The sequence below is a fragment of the Podarcis raffonei genome, chromosome 1, assembly GCF_027172205.1.
Source record: "Podarcis raffonei isolate rPodRaf1 chromosome 1, rPodRaf1.pri, whole genome shotgun sequence".
NCBI classification, from domain to species: domain Eukaryota; kingdom Metazoa; phylum Chordata; class Lepidosauria; order Squamata; family Lacertidae; genus Podarcis; species Podarcis raffonei.
The window spans coordinates 39,651,060-39,676,519 of NC_070602.1; the positions used below are offsets into that span (position 1 = coordinate 39,651,060).

Consider the following 25,460-nt stretch of genomic DNA (forward strand, 5'->3'; position numbering starts at 1 on the left):
TGGCCGAGGGAGCCGGCGTACAGCTTCCGGGTCATGTGGCCAACATGGCTAAGCCACTTCTGGCAAACCAGAGCAGCGCACAGAAACGCTTAAGCATGGTTTAGTTTAGCGTCATGTGCAAACTGGGCCACTGACTCATGCCATTTCAGAATCCTGGGGCTACATTATTACTTTCACACATTTCTGCCTATTTTCTGTGTAAATAAATTAAGCAAACTGGCCAGCTTTCATGCATCACCAGCACCATCAAAGTCAAATGAGCCCACTGAATCAGTTCTCATTCAGGATTACTTCCAACGTGGCATTTTCCTGTTCATATTTAGAGAACACTACAATTCCCCGCAGATGTGTATGCGCTGATGCTGACACATACTTTTTGAAAATCTCCCGAGTCTTTTTCTACAGTCTATGCATCTCAAAGTGGCAAGTTACTTTGCTATTGAGACTCATGTTGAACTTCTCTCAAGACCATGTTTAATATGAAAGTCTATAAGGGAGGGGGAATTGCTTGTGTTAACTCATAATTGGAAAATGGTCATGTGAATCAGACCTCACAAGAGAAAACGGCAAAAGAGATGTCATCTTTCTCTCTCAATGTATCACCCTAAAAATCTCAACATTGTTTTCTCAATAACTCCTTATGGATGTGGAAGTCACTTGATATTCCCTGATGAACCTCTGGAGGAAAGTAATCAAAACTTTGGACTGTTACAATTCATGGAGTCATTCATCAGCAGAGCACATGTTTCCCCTGTTCACACAAAGCCTGTATATGTTTATCTAAAGATAAGAAATAAGCTTGGGAGTTACCGAGTGTCTGAAAAAGATAAATAGGGGGGATTAGAATCCGTACATCTTCATGAATAGGCTACAAGGTTGCCACAAAAGTCTCTTATTAGAGAAAACATTCTGTTTTGGAGTGTAACCTTATGTACATATAACTAAACTGTGATCACCATCTCCTCTCACGGAATATTATTGTTCTACTGTTGTTGTCACAGGCCAATCATATTATTTATGTAATCATTATGCTAACAACCTTTCCCCACCCCACCCCCGGCAATAGAGTAAGAATAGGAAAAATAACAGACAAATTCTACAATGAGAAAGTTACAAAATATGTGAATGAATGAATTGAATTAACAGGAACCCCCCCTTGCTCCTCCCAAAACTGCAACCTGTGCACCAGAATCTAACCTCATGAAAATTTTGTGCAGGGCTGTGTTTGAACCACTGTCTTGCCCCACAAATTCATAAGAGAGAAGCTATCGCAGTACGGCTGGACCCAAAAGAAATATTGTCAGGAAACAAGGAAATTAAAAAGAAAAATAAAATCTCCAGATGTTCTTATGTGAGTATTTGTGAGTAGAGGGTAGGGAGGGCCTCAGAAATGCATGACAGAAAGCTCAGATGCAACGCCATGTTCAACAGGAACTGTTCTATTTGAAATATTAATTATTTTCTATATTTCATAGAGAAGAAACACCACGTGAGCTGTTATCATTGCATGATACATTCCAAAGTTCTGCTTAGATTCTGGCTTATTCTCCCCTTTTCTCTGCCTCTAGGCTGCCACAGAAAAACAAAATGTAAGTAAAATTTAAAGAGACAACATTCAGAAAATTACTATTTTAAAACAAAGCTTCTGAAAAATTCTAATTAATATGGTACCTAATAACCTTGCTTTGAAATAATGTGATGACTACTTTTCTAAATCTCATTGGAAAGATCCAGCAATTGTATACCCATTAATGAGGGTATATATCACAAAAATGATTTTACAAGTAAATAATGCTATACTGGAATTGACTTAAATTGTCTGATCCCATTGGATTTTCTCCTTCAGATAATTTCTGGTGAAGCTAGAGAATCAAATTGAACATAATTTGGTAATGAAAGTAGTCGATAATTGAGCTAAGTAGCTTGAACTTGTCAGTCACCTGTGACCTTCTTCTAGTTACACTTCATTTAAACTTTACCAAGTCAAAGGAGGCTGAGAGAGGAGAGTTGCAGAGCAGCCCTCCACCCATATTGTTCCTCTGCCTGGGCTCCAGAAGTCTATCTGATTTGTATTAAATATGGAGATAACTAAGTAAACAGATTCTGATCCTTTCACAACACAAAGGCTGGTTGGTTGAGTGCTTGTGGCTGGAAGAACCTCAAGCTCTCTGGATACAAATTAGTGTTTTTGCAGAACATGGCTTTAAAAGCATATATTAAACAAAGAATTTGTGTCTCACTTTCTTGTTTTGTGTGCCATCATTTTCTGCTTTTATGATGGCTGACTACAATAACTGGAAGTGACCTCTCTGGACTTCAGAATGTGCCTTATGAAGGAGCTTTGCTTTCAGTGAGATTCACTAGCCAATGTGCTTGTCGATTAAAGTCCATGCCAGGTGGAAGGGAAGGCATGGAGCAAAAATGAAAGCTGGGTTAACTGAATTTACCGTAACTTGGACAATCTCTGCCTTTGAAGCACGTCCATGGAACTTATGGCCTGCTGAGCCAAACAGAGCCCATCTATGGGAACCCCTCAAGGACTTAATAAGCCTCCCAGTTATGCAGGAACTGCATAAACAGGATGAGTTTCCACGCACCTGGTAGGGCCCAGTACATAACTGGCGGGCTGTATTCTGTTTGATGGGTCACAAGCTGTACATCTCTGTTGTAAAGGACACCGCAGGAAATTCAAAATAGTGATGCAACCAACTATGTTGTCTCAGTGGCTATTTGCCAAAAAAAGGGCATTAAGGAGAACCTACCACCCAAAATAATAATAAATGAGACCATGAGAAAAGGGAATTCGAATAATTTATTAGAAAATTTAAGTTGAGGAATTTATTTCAATACAAACACCATCCTGGGTAAGAATAGAGCATCCTGACAGAGCTGCCTAAATGGTTAGTTCCTTGTCAGCTTTAGTGTGTTCAAGAATGGTAGGTATGTACAAACGCAAGTTTGAGATGAATATAGAGAGGGGTCCAGGAGAGCAATGGAAGAGAGGATACACAAATGTAATGTCTTACACAAAGCCAGTGTAGTGTAATGAGTAGGGTGACAGACTAGGACCTTTGAATCCAGGGTTCGAATCCCCACTTGATCACACACTCACTGGTGACCTTGGGGCAGTTACTGCTTCTCGGCCTAACCTACCTCACAGGGTTGTTGTGGGTCCTAAATGAGGAGGAGGAGGAGAACCATGTATGCCACCTTGTTCTTGGAGGAAAATGTGGGGTATGAATGCAGTTAACAGCAGCAGCAACAACTTCAGAGATTTAGAATCAGTGGGATGAGGTTTGTGTGCAGGGGCTAAATCTGATAATTTGGAATGAAATGGACCACACCAACACCACACACTTCTTCCATCCCAAATCTTGCCATTTTTCCTATGTCATGGATAGGTCAGATCCTGAAATCAATCCTTTCAAACACAATATCACATATCTAGGATGCATTTATATTTCAAAGAACCACACAAAAGAGACCTATTTCATGAATTAGATCTGAATTTAAAGTTTCCAGTGGTGTTGAGTTATGCATCTCTTTCATTCCATAAGGATGGCAAATGGTTAACAATTACATCAGACCTCCTGGCAGAAATGCTACTTACAGCCGCATTGCCAAAGTTTACCTCCTACACTTCTCAGAAGGAATTTATCAGTTGGGCATTTGTTTAGATTATAAAAGAATTACAGTCTAGCATCTCATGTTCATGATCAAGTCAAGATTTATGCAAGATTTTTGGACAGAAAGAGATATGCTGATAATATCAATTGCTAAAAGCTTGTGAAAGAAGCAAACCAAAGAGAGTGAGATCCTAAGAAACAGGCAGGACAAGGTGAGTAACTAAATAATATATAGTTGGTGTCCAATCCATTTATTTATTTATTTCAGATTAGAGGAATTATGTCACACCCCTCTTACTACATCTCCTTTAAACACTTTATCATTCTTTAATCAACTAAAAGTTGTATTGTAGAGAGAATACAATTACACAGACGCCAAGTCACAACAGCAGGACATAAGAGTAAAAATAGGAACTGAATGTTAAAACAACTTCAGATCAGACAGTGAGTAAGTTACTAGGCTTGCAATCCTACATAGATTCTTACCTGAGAGTAAGTCCCATTGAATTCAGTGAGGCTTACCTCTGAGTAGACATGTTCATGCTTAAATTCCTCTATCTAGTTGCCTGAGGGTAGGCTTTACCTCTGCGTAGACATGTATAGGACTGCCCTTTTAATTTTCCAAAATAAAGCAGCTTTTGTCTTTTGTTTTTTAATTGTCAGGCACTTTCGCTGATACTTGTCCAAGAAAAAGGTATCCTATATCCACAACATTTCTGTATGGGGCATGTGGCAGCCGTCCTTTAAAATCTGCACCATCTGCCCATCTGTCACTCAACCCAATTCAAGGTGCTAGTTTTGACATGCAAACCCCTCGAGTGGCTTGTGATCCAATAAGACAGGCTTCCTCAACCTCGGCCCTCCAGATGTTTTGAGACTACAATTCCCATCTTCCCTGACCACTGGTCCTGCTAGCTAGGGATCATGGGAGTTGTAGGCCAAAAACATCTGAAGGGCCAATGTTGAGGAAGCCTGCAATAAGGTAAAGGAGCAGCTCTCCTTATTGGGGAAGGGTTATAGCTCAGTGGTAGAGCTTCTGTGCATGGAGAAGGTCCCAAATTTAATCCCTGCCTCTTCCAGATAGGGCTGGGAGAGACTCACGCCTGAAACAGTGATGAACCACTGCCAGTCAGTAAAGACAATACTAATCTAGATGGACCAATGGTCTGATTCAATATTAGACAGCTTCCTATGTCCCTATTTTGTCCTTCCTGTACTTTGAGATCTGCTTGTGAGGCCCACTTGCTGAAGCCAATTGCTGAATAAGGTCAGGTGATCTACACCCCCTCTGGGGGGTCTTTTTGGCAATGGCACCCAAGTTGTGGAACAGCCTCCTTACTAAGGCTTGTCCTGCACCAACTTTATCCATCTTTCAGTACCAGCTGAAGACCTTTCCTTTCTACCAGGCATTATAAATTTGGTACCTATATGACCTGCGCTGTGACAGATGAGAAGTATATTAGATTTTCGCTCTTTTAATTGTTCTCTTATTTCTAGTTTTATGGTATTTTGAATTGTTGCTATGCACCCTGAGATTATCCTTGTTGAAGGGTGGTGTATAAATTATACATATATATGTGTGTGTGTGTGTGTGTGTGTGTGTGTGTGTGTGTGTGTGTAAAAGTAAATAAATGCACAAGTTTTATTGAAACAATGCAGGTTATGATATACTGTTCCTCTGTGGGTATCAATGTAACAGTTTTATTTAGTGACTTTTAGGTAGGGGTTGTGCCAAGGAACAATTATATACAATATCCGTTTGGCAAGAACAGATTCACCTGCTGCAGGGATGAATTCTCACACTAGCAATACTGATTTCTCATTTGTTTATTTGTTTCAAGATCCTACCACACAGAAGCCAAGTATTTTAGCTGGTGTATTTGAAATGCCAGAGTGTGGTCGGTTGGACTTTTTCATATATCGTTGACTTACATGTCTTGCTGATATTTACAATGGCGGGGGCAGGATTGTAAGGAATTCTGATCCTCTGAACTAACTTGCAATCCCCTATTTGAGCAATCAGGATTCAAAGAGTACACAGAACATTTTGGCCAGGGCGTCCTCCTACCATATGGGATATTAAGAAGGCTTACCCTGGAATTTGCAACTTGTCTAAGCTGCAACTCGTCTGGAGCTAACAGTGTTCTGTTTTCTCTCATTCGTGCCTGGAATGGGAAATCTGTTGCCCTGCAGAGATTGTGAGACTCCCACCTCCCATCAGGTCCAGACAGCACAGCTAATAGTTAGGGATGATGGGAGCTGGAGTCCAGCATTTGGGGAGTCATGGGTTCCTCATCCTGATGTATGCCATATTGTTACCCTTTGGTGCATAGATGCAATGTACAGAAACATATATTTATTCCTATTGCTCCAATACTTTGGCCACCTTATGAGAAGAGAAGACTCCCTGGAAAAGACCCTGATGTTGGGAAAGATGGAGGGCACAAGGAGAAGGGGACGACAGAGGATGAGATGGTTGGACAGTGTTCTCAAAGCTACCAACATGAATCTAACCAAACTGCTGGAGGCAGTGGGAGACAGGAGTGCCTGGCGTGCTCTGGTCCATGGGGTCACGAAGACTCGAACACGACTAAACGACTAAACAACAACAACATTCCTATTGCAGCTGCAGAGTTGCGTTGTGGCTTCTGTGGTTAGTACCAACACATAGCAAGGTCAGGATGTTATCTGGGGATCTTGGGTGTCTAAGACTAAAGGCTATGCATCTAAACTCTGGACTTAATGCAATCTCTACAACTGCCATCATACAAGGACCATTGAAGTCAGTAGAGTTTACTTCTGAGTAGACATGGTTAGGACTGGAGCTTATATCAGCCTCTCATTTGTTTCAACATGGAATCACCAAGAAGGGCAGAGTGAGGAATCTGAAGGTTGGCAGAAGTGAGCAATGATTCTGTAGTGGGAGAAGGGCAGAACTTTAAACCAAGGGTGAGAGATGCCCACCTACAGAAACTGACTCCACTGTGGATTTAGTAAGATCTCTTCCTCCATCCTAATCATCCCTAAGGGTACTGGCCACAATCCAATGGACTTTTATGCACATCGCACAGTGAAATCCTATGAAACATTATTAAGGTGATTTTTTCCAATGGTTGTGTTCTGCTATTAGAAGACATGCAAAAGTTGCCAACAGGAAAGAGAAGAAAGTGTGTGTGTGTGTGTGTGTGTGTGTGTGTGTGTACACGCAATAGCACAGCCTGCTTCTTTGCCTTAAAAGATGTGTGATATACCTAAATGGGCACTAATCCTTAGTTCCCATGCCCTACTGAACTAAGCCTAGGGATGCAAAACTAAAATAATCACGCATCCTTCCCCTGTTTATTTTTGTCTCCACTTCCTTTACTTCTTCTGTTGTTTCCTCTGAGTGAGACAACTTTTGGCAAGGCAAATTGCAGGTGTGTTAAGGGGGTGGGCGGAAGCCCCTCCCTTGCCCTGCTAAGGTCACAATCAGGATTTGGGTGGGTGGGAGAGAGACCCCTCTCAGTAAGGGATGAAGCCTCACCTGGACTCTGAAGATCCTAAAAGCATCACTCAAAAGTCAGACCTATTGGTTTAAATTTTGGGCTGACCAGCTTCCGTGTAGTTATTAACCTTCAGCCTTCCAGATGTTGTTGGACTGCAACTCTCATCCTCCCTGACCATTGGCCCTGCTGGCTGGGGCTGATGGGACTTGCAGTTCCACAACCTCTGGAGGGCCACAGATTCCCCATTCCTGCTGTAACCAATGCCACTGAAAGTAATCATTGGACTCCATCATCATCATTTATTATTTCTACCCTGCCCATCTGGTTGGGTTTCCCCAGCCACTCTGGGCAGCTCCCAACTGAATATTAAAAATAAAATTCTCTAAATAGGGCTGCCTTCAAATGTCTTCTAAAGTCAGATAGTTGTTTATTTCCTTGACATCTGATGGGAAGGCGTTCCACAGGGCGAGCACCACAACCGAGACGGCCCTCTGCCTGGTTCCCTGTAACCTCACTTCTTGCATTGAGGGTACCACCAGAAGGCCCTCAGTGCTGAACCTCAGTGTCCAGGCTGAATGATGGGGGTAGAGATGCTCCTTCAAGTATACTGGACCGAGGCCGTTTAGGGCTTTAAAGGTCAGCACCAACACTTTGAATTGTGCTCAGAAACGTACTGGGAGCCAATGTAGGTCTTTCAAGACCAGTGTTATGTGCTCTTGGGAGCTACTCCCAGTCACTAGTCTAGCTGCCACATTCTGGATTAGTTGTAGTTTCCAGGTCACTTTCAAAGGTAGCCCCACGCAGAGCGCATTGCAGTAGTCCAAGTGGGAGATAACCAGAGCATGCACCACTCTGGTGAGGCAGTCTGCAGGCAGGTAGAGTCTCAGCCTGTGTACCAGATGGAGCTGGTAGACGGCTGCCCTGGACACAGAATTGACCTGCGCCTCCATGGACAGCTGTGAGTCCAAAATTACTCCCAGGCTGCGCATCTGGTCCTTCAGGGGCACAGTTACCCCATTCAGGACCACAAAGTCCTCCACACCAGCCCGCCTCCTGTCCCCCAAAAACAGTACTTCTGTCTTGTCAGGATTCAACCTCAATGATCTCTGAGTCGGTTTCAGCCCCAAAGACTTCTTATTGGTTTTATCTGTCTACAATGGGAAAGGATTCAAGAGACCAGGACAGACGACCTGCTCCTGCCCTGTGGAAGGAAGCAGATTCCTGGCCGGTTTTATGAAACCAGCTGAACGGATCGCGGTTCCTCAGTGGCTCCTCCTGCAGATGCAGCAATGCAAGGAGGCGACTAGGCGGCTGAAAATACGAGGCGGGTTTTAGACCTGCGATCGGTGGCTGGTGAGAAAGTCTCTCCTGCAAAAGTTGCGCTTCTTGCCCCTTCAGGTGAACACTGAGCACAACGCCAGGCGGCTCCGAAATCACGTCTCTCACCCACCCCCACAAAAATATACTGTCCGATCTCAGTCATTCCTGCAGCATTTTTATATCATCCAACGTGCTTTATACATTTTCACAATATTCCCATTCTAAAGAAGCACAACTGAGGCCAAACACAACGCGCCCGGGCCCCTTTGTAGCTCAGTACTAACCCATCTTCCTAAGGCTGCTAAAGTTTTGACACACGCATAGCCAACTTGTTCCAGAAAGCTTTTTAAGACAGTGTTTGGTTTTATGATACATTTTAATGTAATATTTTCTGTGGGTTGGTTTTATGCATACCGCCTAGAAGAGCAAACGAGTAAGCTGTATATAAATGTCTTTAAAGAATGAATGAATGAATGAATGAATGAATGAATGAATGAATGAATAAGTACAGTCCAAATGATTTCACTGGGACTCCAAGAAAGCTCCCCTTTGCTTCAGCCCTTTGTATGCGCACTTACTCGGGAGTAAAGCCCAAGTGCACCTCAGTGAGACTTAGTAAACATGCGGCTTAGAGGGCGATTCCGGCCTGGCCAAAAGGAATTTGAACGTATGCTCAAATTCAGCGTCCTGGTCTGGCCTCTGGAACAAAAGTTGGACTTGAACCGGGCGGGGAGCGTTGGCTACAGTGTGTATCAATATATAGGGGTCGCTTTTCCTCCGCGCTTGTCATATGGGGGCACTTAACCACAGCAGCAAGGAGACTTCGTTGCCCGTTTGATCTCCCATCAGGTTTTGTGCCCCAGCCAGAGTTTCACATTCAGCTGCGAGGCTCCAGCAAACGTTGCTGAGGTCACGCCTTTCCACTTGATTTATGTTGAGTGCTCCAGCAGCAACCAGGATGTGGGTTTCTTGCCTTCCCATTATCTCTAATTGCCACCTTGTTAACTCGGTGAGCGCTCCAGGGTACCTCCTCGTCTCACGGAGCGCGTACGAAACCAGCCCCGCCGCCACCTTCCCACTCCACCGCTGGCAAGCAACTGGCCCCGAGCCGCGCCTCCTCGGCCCCCTCGGAGCGCGTCTGCGGCCACTTGGCAGGATGAGGCCTCCCGCCCTCCGAGAGGGAAGAGCCACCGAAGGCGTTAAGTGGAAGGCGAGCCACTCAAACCAACCCGCCCGGACCCGTCACCAAGAAATAAGGGGTCCCGTACAGATTTGCAGTCCCCAAAAAAGGAAGCACGCTCCAAAAGGGGTGGAGAGGGAGAAATGGACCCCTACGTTGGCGGTCCTTAGCGAGACCCCGGGCTTAAGCCTTTGCCCTGCAGCCGGGGAAGGAGCCCTGTGGATCTCGCTGGTGGCTTTGCAGATCAGGAAGTCCTGATCAAGCGCCTCGAGGAAGGCGGCTCAGAGAGTTGGCGATCAATCCAGGAGGGGCGCGGGCGGCCTTGCGCTTTTACGCACGCCAGCCGGCCAGCCTGCCTGCCTGCCTGCCTGCCTGCTCGCCTTGGGGACGCGACCGGCGCAGCCTCTCGCTCTCAGACCCGCCGGGCTCCCCTCCCGTCTAACAAGCAGCCCCGACTCCGCGGATCTGGAGCGGGCCGAGTGGGGTTTCCACTCGCGAGACCCGGCGGCGCCGGCGGCGCTCTCAGGGAAGTGAGGCGGAGAGTTTCTTGGGCAGCTCCGAAGGCAGCCGCTCTGGCGTGAACTCGCGCCGCCAAGTTTCTGCTCTTGCCAGCGAGCTTTTAGCAAGGTGCCATTTGACCTCGCCAGCCATTTTTCCCGAACCTGTCGGTGGAAAAGGCAGCCTGCTTAACCCTTTCCTGCCACGCCCTCGTGGGGCTCCTCTTCGCCGAGTCTCGTGCCTTTCACGGAGCCCGAGGGGGCTGGGGAATCTCCTAGGATGCGCAGCATTGGCGGGCGGCGAGGGACTGGGGACGACCCCCCCCCAAGCCAAGACCTTAATTTTGTCAAGTGAAGGTGACAGCAGGAAGAAGCTTCTGAGGAGGCAAACTCTGCTTCTTTAAGTCTCCCCCCCCCCGCAGCGCTTTGACAAGAGAAGAATGTGGCCCGCTGACGTCAGGTGTTTGCCCATTCTTTTGTTCGGTTAAAAATAGTTTCGTGTGACAGCTTACCTGAGATGCGTGTCCGACCGTGTAGGGATGCAAAGCAGAATTTGCCGGGGGAGGGATCGGTAATTCCAGATCTAGGATCGCGATTTATTGAATGAATGAACAGCAAAAGGAACAGGATTTCCCTCTGCACATCCGCAAACACAGAGTTAAGCATTCTAAAACCCAATGAAGTCGATGGGTTTAGACGAGCCGATGGCAACCTTAATGTTTTAGTAACTTGGTTGGCTAATGTTAGATCACCAAAAAGCAAACTATTAGCAGGCTCTTCAAAAATCGCAGCCTACCCCCACCATCGCTGTAGTGAGAGGGGTGTTGTTCTGGGGTGGCTAGACGGCAGCTATTCTTCAGGTTACTCCTCTCACGATCTTTCTTTTTTGCACAGGTATTTTAGGGGGGGACAACAAAACAAATATATTGTGTCAACAGGAATGCAAGGAAATATATAGCCTGATTAGTAAAGCAGTTAATCAGAAGCATTTGTTTTAAGCCGTTTTGGCACTTTACCTGGTGCCAAGCCTTCAATTGTAAATGTTGATTGTAATGAGTTTTTAAATCGGTTCAAACCCGAATCTATCAGGTGAGCAAAACTGCTGAAACCCAAGCATTCAGGAATAACCAGTTTGTGAAACTGAATCTTGGTGGCATTTTAAGGAAGAGATGTTCTAGCGTGCTGTATTTGTATACACAAAAACGCACTGGGCACGATTCTCCAGATAGTTGTCCTCCAGGAACGCCCAGAAAGGAGTGAGAATCGCTGGCTGTCCTGGTGGGTGGGTGGGTGTCTGTAGGTGTCTCTGTCTGTGTAGGAAGACGGGCAGATGTATAACGCTCTTGTTTTGTGCACAAGAGACGCGCCACAGGAGATGCCCTGCAATATGCATGCCATGTGCGGGAGCCTGCTCATCTTCCCCAGATTTCCCATGCATATAAATGGGACTTAAATCATGGTTTAATTTGTTTCGGGGTTCACCAGAAGTCAGTCACCAAATCAGCGCCCTCCCTCCTAATATTAAGACAGCTGCGGGGCATATGAAATGTTAGTTTTAGAAGGAGGAAAGAGGGGAGAGCGGCGTGCCTCTGAGAGGGTGCAGGGCGCGATTCCCACGCTTTTAGGTTCGGGAAAAGGCGGTTTCGGGATGGAGCGCGTTCCTCCTGGGACTCTTGAGCCCCGGCACCTGTCTCTTGAGAAACACCGCGCGCTCTCTGGACTATCTTTCCAGAGGCGGTGCTTGGAGCACGACCTGCCCAAGTCCCGTGGCCAAGACCTCGAGAGTGGGCTCTGCTCTCTGGGACTGGGGCTCCGCTTAGACGGCGCGTTCCTCGAGTCCCCTTCCTTCGAGCCACCTGGGCAGGATCTGCCCCTGCAGCGCCTCGGAATGGAAGAGCTGCGCTCTGGGGCCGCCGCCCGTTGCGCTTTCGTTCTCCCTGGGTTGTTAGTGAGGGGAGAATTCCGCCGGCTCCTGGAAGGGGAGTCCCGCCAGGCGTTTTTTCCTCATATATTTTTTTTAGGAGGGGCACTGGGACTGCCTCCTTCCCTCTCCCGCAGGGGCTTCCCAGGGGGACAGGTCTGGTCTAGCTCAGAGAGCTCCCCCCTCTGCAGTCCCTGGCTGGGGTCAGCGGAGGGGCAGCGCAGCGAATGGGCGCTACAGCCGCCTCCTCTCCGCCCTGCGCCGCCAGCGCCTGCCTGGCCGGGGGAGCTTGGCTGTGGCTGTAGGCGCGGGTGCCTCTTTCGTGGGAAGCGCCTTGCGGTTCGTTCCAGCATCCAAAAGCACCGAGGAGCCAGCCTTTCTCCTGCCCCCCCCCCCTCAACCCACTGGAGCCCCGTGGCGGCTGCCGTCGTATCTCTCTAGCATCTCAGCTGCAGCCAGAAGCAGGAAAATAAAACTGCAAAGCAAATGTTTGCGTTTCTTTTCGTGACTTTAAGCCCGATCCCTTTCCCATGCTTTCAACATTCCGGAGATACTGGAAACCTTTCATTCTCTCGCTTCGGAGGACCCACGTGCTACTCACCTACGTGCCTTTCCTTAGGAGGAAATCCCGGGCTTACTTCCGAGTAAACATGGTTAGGGCTTAGGCTGCTAAAGTACTAAAAAACAATTTTTAGAAATCCATTTTAACCTAAGACAATTAAAAAGAAGTCGTCTTGCAGCACTAGCCCATGCACGTTTACGCGAAAGTAAGCCTTACTTATTGGAGGTTTACTCCCAGGTATCACAGATTTTGTCTCAGACAAACGCAAAGGTCGCTCCAAGGACCATTTCTAGTTCAAAATCCAGGCTGGCAAGAATTCTCTTTGAATCTCTGCTTCAGGGACCGCCGCGTTTTCGCATTTAAGTTCCAATCCTGTTTTATTTTCCAGGTCTTTAAACATAAATGGCTAAATTTGAAAATACTGTTTACAAATGAAAAGAAGACTTGAAATTTAAAAGGTGTTCGGTAAAATAGTTGCCCACTATATTTATTTTCTTTTGTGAGATATTCAAATCCCGAAAAATGCTACCCAAATTGGTTTTTGCTCTTAATCCCGTAACATCTGTAATTCCACAATTGTATTGGTATATATTAGTCAAAGTCCTACAAATAAATTATTTTGGGAGAAGAAAACAAAGTCGGAAAAAGGTAATGGATTTCTTGTAAAAAATATATATCTAATATTACTACCATTTTCTCATCGAAGAGATCCGATTCTTATTGTTTTGTTTTGTTTTGTTTTGTTTTAATGAACAGCCAGGGAAATAAAAGTATTGCCTCCCCTCCCCCTTTGAAGTTACCTTTTCGTGGCTGCTTCGTTGCGTGGGGGGCCAGCGCTGTTTATCTGCCCCACGCCCACCCAATATTCCTGCAATCCAGAAATCAAGTCAGGGAACTCTTTTCCATATTTATTTATTTGTGTTGTTGCAACAGGATTCGCCTCAATTGCTCTCTTTTTTCCCCCTGGCATTTTCCTTTCTTTCTTCCCTTTTCTCCGGTTACATTTGGGCCGCTTGCATTTTTTTTTTAAGCAATTGGAGATGAACATGCTTTGCTATTCTACCCCCCCCTCTTATTTCCCATCATAATCTTCAACTGGTTTAAGATTAATGCTAGGAGGTGTCTTAAGAAGGAATGGCGCGTCTCCTCTCCAAAGACCATCACTGGGATCATTTACTTAAGATGTTGACAAGACTGTCAGGAAGTCTATCTCTCTCTCCCCCCCCCCCTTTTATTTTATTTTTTTACTAAGCTGAGCCGTGGCACACTGTAGTGAGCATTTGATTTTTTTAAAGTAAGGTACATTAATTTCATGAGCGCCTTCTCATAAATATTGTTGTTTGCTCTGTCCCTCTGCCTGGCAGAAAAGGTTTGTGGGGTGGGGGTGGATTTGCAATGGAAATCATGCCTTTGTTTCAGGGGGGGGAAGCATGCGCTTTGCTGCTCAGATAAATTCCTCCACTCCTCCCATATATTCTTGACAAGAAAAATAAAACCAGAAGACGCCTCCTGCCCGGCTTCAGCCGGGTCCCCCCCACCCCTGCCAGGTCTTCTCGCTGTGCTTTGTTGTCTCTCTGTCTCTCTTTATACCCTGAAACCTACTAAACTTGCCGGTTCTGCTCCTAAAGCAGACAAAATAACCCTTTTTAAACTATAAATATTTAACTGTACCTGAGTTTATACAGTGGCCCGGGTGCCTCTTTAAACGCCGGTGATTTATGCTTTTATTTGTGCCTTTAAAACTGTTTTGCTTGCCTTACATGATCTCTCCTTTTTTTCCAGGTGGGCTGCTCCAGCCCTCCTTCCTCCCTTCCTTCCTTCGAGCCGCAGCATCTCCAGACAGGGGACAAGATGAGCAGGGAAAATGCGCTTTTATAAGGGCGTGCTATTATTTATTTAAAGGAGGGTCTTCTGGTGTTCAGACCCAACCGAGGATTTTTGGACTACACAGAGATCCTCGGTCTTAAAACCTGCGTTGAAAGAGCGACGGAAGCACCAAGAGGCTGTTGATGAGTTTATAATCCGGATCCCCTTTCCATCTCGCAGGTCGGTTTCTTCTAAGTGCCCAGGAGAGATCAGGAGTGCGGCCCACCACCGGCTTAAGCTGAGACCTGGGGGTCGCTTCCTCCCATTTACACGCGCCAACTTCTTTGGGACTAGCCCCTTTAATTCTGAAACATATTTCCCCCCCTCTGAAGCAGATCGCATAAATGTCACACTCCTGAGTAACTGCAATTCGATGCAGAGTGAAAATCACATCAAGTTGTTGAGCTCGGCGGGATTACTTGACTGGTGTGAATCGTAAAACACTACTTTCGGACACTTAAGTGAAAGCAGGTCGTGAGGCTTCGCTCAACAACAGGATGTGCGTTGCGGATTTCACCCGCTGTCCGTTTTGCTGTTAGATGAGCCTCATCCACAGCGATAGGAGGGGAAATGCCGTCCTAGGAATGCCTTGTGCTGCTCTTAACGCCATCCTAACCATGTTCCGTTTATCAAGGAGCTAAGGGGATTTCATTCTTAGTGAGAGCAGCCTTAATTTCACGTTTGCAAACTGTTATGTTTGCTAGAACAAATGGTTCCCCCCTTTTGCAGTAAGTACAATATACCTACATGTGCTGGGGGTGCAATCTCATGCACACTGACCTCAGTGGGACTTACTTTTGAGTAGACATGTGGCGGATTGCACCTAATAAGGTGAACTCAACGCTACCATAGCTCCCTCTCCCTTTTAGATTCTGTTTCACTTTCCATGAGCTTCTATAATAAATACTCGCTTTGAGGGGAAAACTTGCAGGCTTGCTAGACCGGCATTCGAGATATGAATTCAGGTGGCCGGTCGGGAAACTCTTTCCAAAGAAACACAGCACTTCCGCGAGCTTACCAGACACCATACATTTGTGTGACCCCTTCTGACACGTCGGGCACATGACGTTGCCAGCTCTCCCTTGCTTAACACATGCAGACTGCAACCCTAATGGGATCAGTCCCCATTTAAACCCGAGGGAAAGCCGGCACTGCCCGAGGATGTAACTAAAAGGTCACCCACCCACCGAAGGGACGACCTCCTTTATTTTGCTCAAGTCTCCGTTCATTTCCTCACTCACATTCGGACATGCACTGAAAAGCAAAACAGGACAACTTACACTGTCCTACACGGTTTGCAAAGAGTTTGTAGGATTCCCACCCCACTACTATTATCAGAATAAGCGAGTCCTACAGGGAAGAAGACAGGTTTCGCCTTTCTTTCTCTCTCTGCTCACGCAGGAAATCCAGACAGGAAATCTCCCCTATGCGCGAGGCGGTGAGCTGGGGGGGGGGGGGGGGGAGAGAGAGAGAGAGAGAGAGAGAGAGAGAGAGAACTGTATGTTTATATATCATTGAGTGTGATGCTTCAGCCCAAATACTTTCTTGGTCCCTGAGCCAGCAGGGGGCGCTCTGACGTTGCGTCTCGCTGGCAAGAGTGAAGGAAAACGCTTTGCTTCTCCTGCGCGGAAAGAGGGGCGGGTGGGTCGGTGGTGGGGAAATCTCTCTTGCAGTTTCCAAGCCCTACTAGGGTTACAGTTCTTGTAACCAAATCTTGCCTCCGCCGGGTGTTTCTCACACCCGTTGGCGAAAGGTAGAGGCACCAAAATGCACATCAGCTGTAGCTCCCCTGTACTTTGCCGGCGCTCAATGGATACGTTCCTCTTTCTCTTCCCGCCCCCCCCGCCCCTCTGTATACCATACATTATGCAACTTATTAAATCCAACGATAAATTGTCAACATTTTTTTCGCCTGTTAGTTCCGCTGATCCAAGCAGGATTTATTTTCAGATCTAAGGTCCCGGAGCTATAATACGTGATTTCTTTTCCTTAAATAAAATTGGTCAAATGTTGACAACCTTTAAGCCAATATAACACTCAAGATTACTGATGGGAAACTAATGAGAAAATATCAGATCGTCCGGCCTGGGGGCTCCTAATTAAATCTTAGCTGATTGAAAAATAAAAGCGAGCTTTTAAAAAAAAGGAGGGGAGGGGGCTTTGAGCAAGCTTCAGACTTAAGTTTAGCTACGTTTTTACTTATTTTAACACCTCCTCCTCCGCCCCGCCCCACTTAAGTCCACTTTCCTCTTTTTCTCTCCCCCCACTTAAACAAAAAACACCCTTAACATTATTTCTGTGGCTATTTCGAGACATTCGATTAGGAATTATTATCACTCCCCCCCCCAGTAAATATTAAGGCCTTTAAGCGACGTGATTTAACTAATTAGAAAATTTACATCATTAAGTCTCAGAGAAAGACAAGAGAGGGAGGGAGGAGGGAAAGGAGAGGGAAATCTGTCAGTCATTTTAAAGGAGACAGGCCCTATTGAAGTGTGAAGGAATCGGCTCTAATTCAAAAAGGCAATCGGGCAGAAAAAGCCCTCAACATTACCCTGCTAGTTATTAATCAGAAAGGGTCTCTCTCTCTCTCTCTCTCGCCCAGTAATGGCAAAACGGCGGCACATCGTTAGCTTCTCCCAACGCCTCAGCAGAGCTTCCATTCAAGCTTTTTTGCCACTGGCCCATGTCCCATATTGATAGCAAGTATTTGTCCATTCAAGGCTCATAGATTTGAAAATGTTTCTATGCTAGGGAACCAGGCCCCGGGGAAAAGGCGACGGGGCGGACTCCCTTTTTCCCAGCCCATCAGGCACCATGTTTCCAAAAACCGGAATGGTCAAACTGTTCGCTCCTCTCTTTCCCAATTTTTATTTTTCCATTTCCAATTGCGGTGGGAGAACTAGATCGAGCCCTTTTTGTTTCTTTAGCTCTGTGCATGCACGGCAGAAACCCCATTCCCACCTTCTTGGGACTTGCTTTTTCTTTTTCAAAGCAGCAAAACGGGGCTGGTGGCGCAACGTGGACTTCCAGGGAAAGGAAGAGGCGCTGCCCTGGGTCTCCGGCTGCCTGCTCGGGAGTGAGTCCCCTGGAAGTCAAGAGGGCTTCACCTCCGTGTTAAAAGGCGCAGAGATCGGCCAGCGCGCCTATGGAGAGACCTGAGGAGATGAGGCGGATTAGCTGCGAGCTAAATTGTTTGCTCAGCGCCTCGCCAAACTCGGAGATGCCAAGAGGCGCTGCGCGCTCTTCTCCAGCAGCGCCGAGAAGTTGGCGAGGCAGGGACTTGGGCCTGTCTTAGCAGAAGGGCTGGGGAAGATTTGGGAAGATGCGGGGACACCACCCGGCTCCCCCCTCCTGTTTCCAGATCAACACCTACGCAGCTGAAACCACAGCCCGCCTCTCCCTCTCTCCATGGAATGAATACTCATGGCGCACATTTGGGGGAAACTAAAACCACGAAGCATATTCCCAAAGTGAGCTTCCGTCGCGAGCGCCAGTCCCCTCTGACTTTGTCCTTAAAAGCTGGACTGACAGCGCAACCCGACACGTGTCTTCTCAGAAGGAAGTGTCACGGCCTGCTGGGGAACTTCCTCGTGAATAAAGGTGACTAAGTGTTGCAGCCTCAGCTGTGAAGCGCAGTCTCTCCCACAGTGGCCCTTCAAGGGCTGATTCTCAGGCCCAGGTATGTGACAGGTAAAAGGAGTGTGTGCGTGTGCAGTGGAGCACGCAAACGGGCCCCTGGTATCAATGGGATCTACCATCTCTTTCCCCCTTTAGAGGCAAGTCTCATGGATTTCCCTAGAATCTTTTGCCACCTAAACAAAGGCAGCGATGACCTTCTCAAGGGGTCCCTAGTTTTGCCAAACAGCCTTGAGCTGCCCCTGCAAGCGGGAGATCTTAAAGCGTGGCAAGGCACCGTGGGAGGACTAAGGCACCTACTCCAAGATACCCCCATAGCCCTGAGTGTCCCTACTCAGAAGTAAGTCCTATTGACTTCCACTAGGCTTAACTCCAGGTTAATCCGGCTAGTGCTGCAGCCCAAGGCTGCGACTAAGCCTCCTTTACCTGGGAGGAAGCCTCACAGGATTCAACATGGCTTGGGCTGTCAGGGTCTCCAAGCATGTAACCTCTCGGTTGTGGCAAGGAGCCCGAGCCCCTCTCCTCCCCCGTGGGCAGCTCCGGGCGAGGAGGAGGCTACCTGCAGCGATGGGGCTGCCCTCAACTCTTCCTTTCAGTGGCCCCGGAGCTTTCTAAGCCGCCGAGTCTTCTGGAGAAGGAACCAAATGTGCCCATGTCACATCCACGTTTCCTTCCAGGTGGCTGAGCATTCAAGCTGCAGAGGAGGCAGGCACTACAATAACATTTCCGACGCCTTTTAACAAGCCACAAGTAAAAACAACGCGCGCGCACACACATATACAAATCCGACTCCATTGAGTGAAATATTGATTCTCTTCTCAACCCACCCAGCCCCCAGCCGCCCCCCAACCCACGCAACCGCTGAACCGTAATTCATCTGTAAACTCATAACCGGATCTTAGCAGAAAGGAGAGGGGAGTGGGGGGGGGTAAGAGAAAAAGTAAGGCTCCTCTCCTCTCACGTGATTAAAAAACAAAGCCGAGCCGAGCATGCAGACAACTGCAGAGATTTGCATCTCCCCAGCTCTCCCTTCATTTAGAAAACACGCCGTTTGAAAGCCCAAGTCCAACAATGGCAGACTCTGGAGTGAAAGCGGGTCAGGCAGCCTCGCGGGTCCTCTCTCAGACATGTGGATATACTTTTGGCCAGGGAAGCAATTAAGGTCACTACATTTGCACCAAACGGTTTCCACACACACGCGCGCGCAAAAATATAACTTAAAGAGAAACAAAACACCCCGTTGTATGAGGGGCTGATTTTTTTCTTTTTCTTTTTCACGTTTTAGCAAATGTTCATTGGTAAAGAGAAAAGGCATGAGAGAGAGAGAGAGAGGAATTCTTCGCCTTCCCATCTGATTTCTCTCTCTTTTTGTATTATAAGCGAGAGCAAAGAAGTTTTTGTTTGGTGGGTTTTCATTGATCAGTCACTCTGAGCTAATGTAATTATCCTCATCAATAGAAGGCTGCAGAGAGAATCATTATGTGGGTGACATTGATAAATGATCACCCAAGAGCTGCCTTTTCTCTTGGGCACCCCCACATCTGACCCTCCCACATCTACGAGGTAGCCATAGAAACACCTTGAGCGCCTCTAACGCGAGCTGCGGCGATGAGGAAGACGCAAGCGAGCAAAGATACAACTTGCACGTTTGCCTTCCAACTCACTAAAATCTCCTCGCTTTTTCCCCCTTCCTTAAGTCTCTCCTTCTCTCTTTCTGCCTGTGTGTCTCTCCTCTTCTCTTTCCAGCATCTCAGGAACCCTCGTACCTCATAGCTATTGAGGAAAACACATCCAAGTGGCTTTGTCCTCAAGGAGTTAAATAACGAGGTTGCCTGCACTCGAGGGCGACGTTGCTTTTCTCTAAGTAATTGCGTGTAATGCAAAACCCATTAGTTCGAGAGAGGCGTTCTTTTAAGTTGCGCCATTGCACAATATACAGCGTCTCCCATCCAGCAAATAACTCAGCGGGCGAAGCTCTTTGCAAAGTGCCTCAACCTGAAATCATCATCACCATTATGATTACAGCGACAAGGACTTTTGTATTTATTTCCTAAGTAAGATACAAAAAGAAAACCGCTCTAATCCTCTGAGTGCTTTATTTAAGCAAATAAGAAAATACGGCGAGAGGTAATTGATTCATAATGGCGAGGCTGCGAAGAGGGTGGAGGTGTTTGTTTATTTGATTCCTAAAGCAGCCGGAGGAGGAGGACGGGGAGGGGGAGGAGGAGGGGGCAGCCTGAGCTGGGTCATCCATCATGACTGTGGCAGGGACCCTGCCCAGGAGCCAGCTCCCTTCTGTCTCTCTCTTCTCCCAAACTATTAATATGAAAATCTGCCTTCCTAACCCCTCCCCCCACCCTGGCTCCCCCTCTTATCCAGTTCAAGGGGGCAGCCGGCTTCCCCTCTGCTTCCATTAACAACTTAGCCAGAGGAAGGGGGCAGGGAAGAAAGTTCCAAAGCTTCTCTTTCTTTCTTTCTTTCTTTCTTTCTTTCTTTCTTTCTTTCTTTCTTTCTTTCTCTCTCTCTCTCTCTCTCTCTCTCTTTCCAGAAGTACTCTATTGCCAAACCAAAAACCCGAACTGTGCTTCCTTGGGAGTAACAGCCATTCAATGCAAGGGGGCTTAGCATGCACAAGGTGCTAATCAATAAACAAGAATAGCTATATTTTAAAAGCAAAACACCCTGTGCTAGTTAAGTGTTCAGTGCCCCTCCAACACAGCAAGCCACCTGGGATAGCCTTTCTCATGGATCCCCATAAATTTTTATCCCACAAAAAGAGGAGGAAATAGAATGAGTTCCATTTCACAGAGGCACTGAAGCAGCTTTCCTCTCCCCAATCAAATTTTTTTTAAAAAACTTTTCTTATATCTGGACCAGGGCTTAAACAGACACTTTCACACACACCCCGCAACATGCAGGTTACTTCTTCCATGTTAATATTCACGCGTGGCACAGACAAATCCAAAACAAACGACGACTCCATAATTCTGAATCCTGTGCACATTTACTTGTAGGCAAGTCCCACAGAATTCAACATCATCTCAGTTAGGCTTGCATAGGATTCCACCCTTAGTGTTGGTTGTTAAATTAAGTGTGTGTGTGTGTGTGTGTGTGTGTGTGTGTGGACCTACAGAAAAGGAGCTGAAGTTGGGTTGTTGTTGTTGTTGTTTAATGGCCGTTGTGTAACTTTTAGGTGCAGCTGCGTGAGACACCCACACGTGCTTTTTGTTGAAGAGTCTCCTACAAGCCACTCTGCTTCTCCTTTGGACATTAGAATAAGGTTACCAGACATCCCTGTTTCCTGGGGACAGTCCCCGGATTTACAAATCAGTCCCCATACAAAATCCATTGAAGTTGAAAAATGTCCCGGATTCATTGAAAAAAATCTGGTAACCTTACATTAGAAGCCAGCAAAGGGCAGCCAAGATGAACCGTCTGCTCTGCTCGCCTTCAGTAACAAAGGACAGATCAATCTCAAACATTTTTGATTTACTAGGATTACAAATTCCTCCTCAATTTGTTCAGGGAAATGGAAATTTGGGGTTTCCCCCGTTACCTCTAAACAAGAGGTGTTTTTCTATTACCCTTTGTTCCCCAGAACATAAGCAATTTTAGTCAGACTACAGTATTTCCTTTAACACCATGTCGCTGTCAAAACACTATTCCCATTTTCTTTCACTTTTGACAGCTGAGCATTTCTTAAATACACCCAAATCGGAACCCCTCATACTAAACAGTAAACCTCAGACTGGAGCAATCTCCTCCCATTGTATTGCAGTAAGGATTTTAGCAATATAGATCAAGCAGAATAGAGCCCAGAGAAGGAAAAGTCATACAGCAGTAGGGACGGGGTGGGGTAGGGTGGGGGGTGGGAAGAGTTCTTTTCAAAAATACCCATCTAGCAGGCAGAGCTGGGCCCTTTGCCTCCCTTGCTCCCCAAAGCCTGTGTTTTGCCAAACGTCAGAAAAAAGGCAGAAAACATTATTTAAAATGCTACCAGTTTTGCTTTGTTTTGTTTTTGTAAATACAAGGACATGGGTGTGTGTGTCTTGCTGACACCCAAATAATCCTATGCTTGAAAGCTCTCTGTCACAATAGACTGAGAGTTGCACAGATTTGGGAAGCTTGGAGGTTTCAGTTGGAACAAAAAAATTAAACCAAACGTTGACACCACCACACCCTCAAACTTAAGACAAAGTGCTTAAAACAGAGCAATATCTCGGCTAACATTTCTTATATTTCTACTGTACCCCCCGCTTCTATTGCAAAAAGAGTCAAAGTGTAAGAATGAAACATTAGATCTGCAGAGTCATTAACATGTTGAAGTTTCAAGTGCAAGTTTTTGCCAACCTATTTTAAATTGTGGGGAAGGCAATGCCACTCAAAGCCTCTTCTGCTCAGGCCAGGCTTTAAGAAGTTTTGCTGCACCATCCAGATGGACACCCAATTCTTGCTTTCATCTGTCCCCCTCATGGGCTTCAACCTGCTGCATGACAGGTTGGCCTTGAGGGAATGGTATTTTGCAAAAGACTGCAATATTTGGAAACTGAATGGAAACTCAGCTCCATTCAGTTTGATGGACATTTCGTCATTGGGATGTAGATTGCCTCCAGCGAGTTCCCCAGCAAAACAGAAACATAACAATCAGTAATGAAAGAGGGTTGCATCATGACTTCACTTCCACTAAGAATGAGTTGACATGGAGCTCTAGCATGTATATTCTGCTCATGGTGGATGGGGGAGAAACTATAGCGCCTAGAATTATTTGAGAGGTGGGGGATGGGAGAGGGGAATATGCTTTAAAGCTATAGCATGTATGCAGTCTAAGTCCTGATGGTTACATTTGTATGCAACAATAAACCAGGTTTTCTGGTTTATAGTGAATGAGCAGCACACTGGTACACATTGCCTTATCACAGCTCCCCTGGCACAAGCAGGAAGAACCAGAATGTATTGACTTTTCATTAAGTCTGAACAGCTATAGTGGTTTGTTGCTTCCTAATAAGCCACAATCAGCAATCGAACAACAAACTATGGCTTCAGGTTCACTGGTGATAATGACCTGTTAGGGAGCAACAAACTACAATTTCTGGTTTGCATAGAATGGGAAGTCTGGGTAGCCTGGTTTCTATGTTGCTCAAATCAGAGGAGGAGTAATTATTTCTGATGAAATAATCTGATGAAAATCTTTCTGATGTGTGAACATAACTCAGTTCCCTTGAAAATGTACTCAGGATTGTAGCCTTTGTCAGAACCAAGGCTTATGCAGATAGGTCCTACTTCTATTTCCATCTACTATAAAAAGGCGGGGGCAGGATGGATGGACAAAGCCTAGTGTGTATGAGAGAGAGCACTTGTGTGTACCCGAAGCTTGCTTTTGGCCAAGTTCAGATGATCATTTCTTGGAGGGGAGATTTTAATTTCTTTTTGTCTTGTTCTATTTTGATGTGCTTATTTGTTGGTCTTAAATTGTATTTTTATGCTGTCTGTTAATCAGTTTCATTCATACATGGCTCTGAGATCTTTTGATTAAGGGGGTTAACAAACAGTTTAAATAAATAAATATTTTGGCTTATTTAGCTGATATATGCACAAGCCTTTTACCTGTGTATGCAGTCCCTTTGCTCAGTCCCTTTGTGCAAGCTGTGATTAAGTAGCCTCTACAGTAGTTTTAACCCAATTCCCCCTTTTTGGTCAAACCAGGAGATTATGGTTACCAGGTTTGGAAGTAGTCAGAGCATTAAACCAATTTCAACCTGCAATTCAATATCCTGGCTTGTTGTGAAACTGGTAACCATAGTTTCCCAGTTTGAAAGAAACAGGAAAATATGGTTAAGTAGTGACTTCCTTGTTTGGTTGCTGTGAGTTGCAAAGGGAGGAACAAGGAATTTGTGTGCATAGAAGAGGAGAAGTTCTATACATATCACAGGTTAACAAAATAAGAAATTATTGTACAAATGCACCATTCTAGCCCAGAAGAAAGTTTAACTTACCATCAGTAAAGAGTGAAAACTCAACCATCCCACTCCTCTCTCCCTTCCCAAGAATTTTGTTGTGAAACACACCTTATTCAATCAAACTAAACAATTATTTACAAATCAGTTCCTTATCTTCAGACCAGGTCTGCACCTTGAATGCACAACTTTTTTCTCAGTAATCTAATTTTCTTTCTTTCTGGGACAATAGAAGGAGATTTTGCAAGTAGAAGAGAAATAACAAAGTTTGCATTTCTTGTCTACCCTACAAATACCCGACGAAAATCACCAGCATTTAAGTACTACAATATTGATTATATGTATCTATGGCTGCAATCCTAGGAGCAAGCCTCATTGTAAAACAGTGGAATATACTTCTGATATACATGCATAGGATTGAACTGTAAATATGAACAATCATATGGATATAGTAAATCTATAGCTAAGTTTAATTTTTGTTCAGTAGTTGATTTTTTTAAAAAAATCATTAAATAAAACAAAGTACTCAGGTAATGGTTTGTAGCTGATATATGAGTAGTTAGATCTCTTGCTAAGCTACCCCTAATATTAACAGGTTCATTATAAAATCCTGTCCACAGTCAAGCTCTACATTCAAGTCAGCATTGGGCTTGTCAAACTAAAACTCAATTGTTGAGTAGTATGGGATAGAAATGTAAATAAATATACACAGGCTTCCTTTACCACTTATATGTAACACACAAACATTTTTAGCTCTAGACATTAAGCTTACACGTATGTCTGTTCACAGGCTAAGACATTTATAAAATCACACGTTGCAATCTCTCTTAACCTTTGATGTGTTTTGTTTATATTATTATTGTTAACAAATACAAGTTTTTTATCTCTTCTCCCCAGGAAATAAAGTCTCCTTCTATTAATGATTAAAAACACAAAGGCCTAACAAAAAATCAAAAATGAAATATTTATTACCGCATTTTGTGACTTAACACCTTTTTCTTTAAAACATAACGTCACAGTCCTCATACAAGTATTTTAATGTAAATTTTGACAAAGCTTAAAGGTAACAGCATTTTTTTTTCTAGTGAGGAACACGTGCTGAGAAAGGAAGAATTCATGGACATACAATACCAATTCCACAGCAGATCTGATACTAGCAAAAACATTCTTTTTTTTTCAATTGAGGTAAACACATAGAATATCTAACATGAAACAATTAATAGACCGAACTCTGTACGAAGTTTGTTACAGTATTCTCTTGCTTTTTCCCAAGCTCTGAGTTCATGGTAATGTTCTAGGTTTGGTGCAAAGACCATTAATATCTTCTTTTGTTGAGGAAAGCTGCCCAACCTTCCAATTTGTCTTGTCCCAAGCCAAGGGCTCAGAACTACTAGAAGAAGGCTCCTGCTC

At 45.4% G+C, this 25,460-nt stretch overlaps 1 protein-coding gene and 1 long non-coding RNA gene across 9 annotated transcripts in view; both read right to left on the reverse strand.

The window, feature by feature from the left end:
• LOC128410425 (uncharacterized) overlaps positions 1–12,096 on the reverse strand; it is a 35,532-nt gene extending 23,436 nt beyond the window's left edge. Inside the window, exons 1-2 of the long non-coding RNA XR_008329505.1 lie at positions 11,120–12,096; positions 10,621–10,989 (exon numbers count right to left, since the gene is read on the reverse strand). This is a non-coding gene — a long non-coding RNA (uncharacterized LOC128410425). The remainder of the gene's footprint in view (positions 1–10,620; positions 10,990–11,119) is intronic.
• A 12,899-nt stretch (positions 12,097–24,995) lies between these two features.
• The window catches only part of MEIS2 (Meis homeobox 2), a 243,008-nt gene continuing 242,543 nt past the window's right edge, over positions 24,996–25,460 (reverse strand). For all 8 annotated transcript variants that reach the window (XM_053381659.1, XM_053381686.1, XM_053381691.1 and 5 more), the window contains one exon: positions 24,996–25,460. This exon is cut by the window's right edge and continues 957 nt beyond it. The gene's annotated coding sequence lies outside the window, so the exon portion shown is untranslated.